The following is a 4,330-nucleotide window of genomic DNA, read 5'->3' as shown; positions in this document are numbered from 1 at the left end:
GAGGGAGAAAATGGAGCTCAAGAAAGAGACTGAAGCAAATGGGCCAGAGAGCTGGTAGGAGGATAAGGAGAGTTCACCACCTCAGATTCCCAGGACAAAGGATTCTTCTTGGGACCAAAAGTGATCGATCAGCAATTGCAAAATACATCAGGGAGATGCAGTCCAATAAGAATCAAAATACACCCACTAAGTTTGGAAACCAACTTGTTATTGTTGCCTTTAGTGAGAAAAGAGTCAGTGTGTGGTGAGGGCTGAAGCCAGTCTGTGGTGTGGAAAGCAATAAGCTGGAGGTGAGGAGACCACTGTAGGTGATGATTTAATTACCTTGGCATGCTGTAGGGATTAGAGAAGATGGTTTGAAGTTCTGATGGGATTGGGGCCAATGGGGATTGTCCTAATGGATGGAAAAGACACACAACTTTTCATACTCTAAAAGAAGACCCAAGTAGCATGTGTGGGGCAGGTCAGAGAGAAGGGTCTGACCAGTGGAGGAGGTGCTGGAGGCTGGGAGTGCATGGATGGGGTCCAGGACAGGACTGTTCTGTCCTTAATAGAGGAAGTGGTGTATGGGTGTGTGAACCCTGTGCAAGAGTGTGGTGGGCGGTCCAAGGGGCATGGCCTGGTGCCCTTAATTTTCTTCATTAGGAAGGAAAGGAAATATTTCCTGAAAGTGAGGTGGCATGGCAGCTGAGGGGAGCGTGAGAGGTTGGTGACCTGGGTCATGCCTCTGGCTTATAGGATGTGAGGTGTGAGGCCACCAGGGAGCCTGGGACCATGAAGAGATAGGAATGTGATATTTCCGGAAACTCTCACCTACCCAGGTTATGGGAGGAATAGCAGGGCAGCTGGGCTCTGCCGTGGGCTTGGGCAGTTGCAGGGTGGACGACTCAGGCTTTGGAGACCTGCTGTAGAGTGCCAGGAGAAAGTGGAGACAGAGCCTGCACATGCACTTGTGAATTAACTCAAAGGCTGGAGTGGAGGGAAAGAGTAAGATATCCTTCCTTAGCCTTCTTCCCCCCTGAGAGAGGAGGAGGTAGTATGTCCAGCCTTGTGATCAGAGAGTACCTGAATGGCAGAGAGGAGAACAAAGCTGGTTGTCCCAAGGCAGCGCTTCCTTCTGGCTACTGAGCAGCACAGACCCTCAGCAAGCCCCATACTTCCCTAGGCTGAGCTGACACTGGTCCTGGGGGCCCTCCCAGCTCCCCCCTCCACGTCCCTCAGCTGTTCCAGCCTCCAGGCTCTGCAGAGGGAAGATGGAGTAGGGGGAGGGGGCCAGCAGCCAATCACATCCTTGGCAGCCCAAGGCATCTGCACCTGGTCTAACCAATCCCCTCTGAACAAACAGCTTGCTCAGCCTCTGCTCCCTCCTTCCCTGCCTACTCTGCCCAGCAACAGCAGGAAAGAGGTTTAAGGAGGAGAGGGAGGCCCTGCAAACTCCCAGCCCCTGGCAGCAATGGAGCTGGGCCCCTGGCTCACTCTATAGAGGGAGGTTAAAACAATACTTACAGTTCCTGGAGCCCAGGCAAAATGTCCCCAGGGGCTCTCAAGACTGTGCAAGTCAGCTCTCATGGACAGGAACTCACATATTACAGAGATCCTGATCCTTGGAGCCTTGGGCCACAAGCCAGTCTCATTCACTCCACAGCTCTGGGGCAGGCCCTGGGCTGACAGCCTGAACAGCAGAGACACAGTTCTGTCAGAGCAGATGGACACTGACACAAACAATCACACAGATGCCTATTTAACTAGAAACAGAGTTAAAGCCTACGAAGGAGAAAAAAAAAAAAAGGCAGGGTGTTCCATAGGAGAATAAGAGGGAACCTGATAACCTGATTTAGACCGTCTCTCATGGTTCCTGTTGGTTTCACTTCTTTTTGTCAAGATTTGCGAGGACTATTTTATTCATTACTTTGCCCCCAGAGGCCTCCCACCTGTCAAGAGAAACATGGTATTCGTTATTGACGTGAGCGGCTCCATGTTTGGTACTATGATGAAGCAGATAACAAGGACTCTGCAGACCTTTTGTAGCTTGTTTTAGAAGGCTCAGAAAGCAGAGAGTGCTGGAACAGTGGTCCTCTGGGACCAGAGACTCTACCTCCCATCACTCTTGGATCTTATAGGCCAAGGCCTACCCAAAGGTCCTGGAACCTTGCACATCAGGAGCCATGAAGACCTGAAATCACAGAGTACTAGAAACGTTGAACATGGGACAACGGGACTGTAAATAAACATCAAGGGCCTTAGCCACAAAACTTCAGATCTCCAAGGGGCCCAGAGTCATAGAACCTTCAAGCTGGAGAACTCTGGTGTCATAAAGCCTGAGTCAACAAATAAAAATAAAACCACAGTCAATTTAGACTCTGAACCTTCCACAGGCCACAGGTTGGTTTTGTCTTCTGTTGTTTATTTTACTTCACAGCCAGAAAAATACAGTGCACTGGCATTGTAGTGCTTAGAGACTACAGAGTCCTGGGTCCATCTAGATTTAAATATTGTAGCCCTTCTACCAGAGTGCCCTTAAAACGGAAAACTGGAGCCATAGGCCAAAGAGATTTTGAGCTTAGAGCCTGAATCTATAAAGTTCTGGAAGCAGTATTTTGAACTACAGTACTCTGGGATTCTAGAATTATAATGTTCAAGTGACCTGGAGCAGTATGGTCTATGTGCCTTGAAATTTTGAACCATAGAGCCCACAGGACCTAAGGCTACTAACTTGTATTTTACCAGAGTGTAACCAAACTGGGGGAAGGGAAATATCGAGAGCTGTCTTTTTGTAGTCTTAAGTGTAGGGGAAAGAAAATACCCAATTTCAAACTGTCTAGCCTTCCTATCTCATCTAGAGTCAGGAAAAAGCTGAGGAGCACTTGTGGAGGTCATGTTTCAGGGGCATACGTGCCCTAAAAGACCGAGACCGAAGCATAGAACTATGAAATGCTTCTCCTTCCCTCACAGTATCACCACATGCACTGCATTCCTGTATAACAACAGGAGATTACAGCTGAGGGTACTGGAAGCCTAGGCTCTTCAGGAAAGAATATCCTGAGAAACCCAAGACAACAGAGGAGTCGAAAACAAGGACCCTAGAAGAAATTTTAGCCTCTGACACATGCAACTGTAGCAACTAGCAAGCACGATTGAATTACTCACCAGGTAATCTCAAATCACACAAAATCTCACACTTAAAGTTCTTTTTATGTGATACATCATGTCTGCTTTCACCAAATACTTACAAGCCATGCCCAAATGAAAAAGCATGGTCTGAAAAGATAAATCAACCATCAGAACCAGACTGATATGGTAGAGAAATGATTAGACCTGGAATTTATAACAGCTATGACTAATATGCTAAGGGCCCTAAGTGTGAAAAGTGGGCAACATGCAAGAACAGATGGGACATGCAAGCAGAGATGGATACCCTAAGAAAACCAAAAGTAAGTGCTAGAAATAGAAAATGCTGTAACAGGAATAAAAAACGCCTTTGATGCGGGCTCATTAGGAGACTGATCATGGACAAAAAGCAAGTCAATAAGCTTGAGGATATGTTAATAGAAACTTCCCAAACTGAAAAGCCAAGAGAAAAAAAGAACGCAAAACAAAGTAAAACAGAAGAGAGTATCCAAGAACTGTGTACAATTACAAAAGTATAGCATATGTGTAATGGGAATACCGGAAGGAGAAGAAAGAAAGTAACAGAAGAAATAATCGAAGGAATACTGGATACAAATTTTCCAAAATAAATGACAGCCACTGAACCACAGCTCTAGGAAGTTCAGAGAACACTATAACAGGATTAGTACCAAAAAAATCTACACATAGGCCTATCCTATTCAAACTGCAGAAAATCAAAGACAAAGTTCTTTAAAAAGCCCATAGAAAATATCACCTTACTTATACAGGAACAAGAATAAGAATTATATTGGATTTCTCTTGAAAAACCATGCAACAAAAAGAAAGTGAACTATGTAACGCGCTGAAGGAAAAAAAAAAAGAGTGTTAGAAAAAGGAATAAATTAAGGTTAAACAATAGTCTTTTCTTTTTAAATTAATTGATCTAACAAAAACAGTTTGCTCAAAATAATTATAGAAATAATGTGTTCAGTGAATACAGCTTATTGATAAGTGAAATTAGTGACAGCAATGTTATAGAAGAGACAGGAGGGATGAACTGGGAATATTCTATCACAGGATACTTGCACCACACACGAAGCTGTATAGTGTTTTTTTTTTTTTTTGAAAGTGGACTTGGATTAGTTGCAAAAGCATATTCCACATTCTAGGGCAAACATTAAGAAAAAAATTAAAAACATAATGGATATGCTAAGAGACAAGA

At 44.6% G+C, this 4,330-nt stretch overlaps 1 long non-coding RNA gene across 2 annotated transcripts; it reads right to left on the bottom strand.

The window, feature by feature from the left end:
- Positions 1–816: 816 nt before the first annotated feature.
- On the bottom strand, positions 817–2,482 carry LOC140627362 (uncharacterized). Of its 2 annotated transcripts, XR_012026153.1 has the most exons (4): positions 2,020–2,477; positions 1,830–1,931; positions 1,507–1,672; positions 817–1,065 (listed from the first exon to the last, which is right to left on the bottom strand). It is a non-coding gene; the product is annotated as an uncharacterized lncRNA (long non-coding RNA). The 2 variants fall into 2 exon arrangements; XR_012026152.1 differs by having other exon boundaries at positions 1,507–1,931; positions 2,020–2,482.
- Positions 2,483–4,330: the final 1,848 nt, after the last annotated feature.

Source organism: Canis lupus, chromosome X, assembly GCF_048164855.1.
Source record: "Canis lupus baileyi chromosome X, mCanLup2.hap1, whole genome shotgun sequence".
NCBI classification, from domain to species: Eukaryota; Metazoa; Chordata; class Mammalia; order Carnivora; family Canidae; genus Canis; species Canis lupus.
This window is presented reverse-complemented; position numbering and strand designations above follow the sequence as displayed.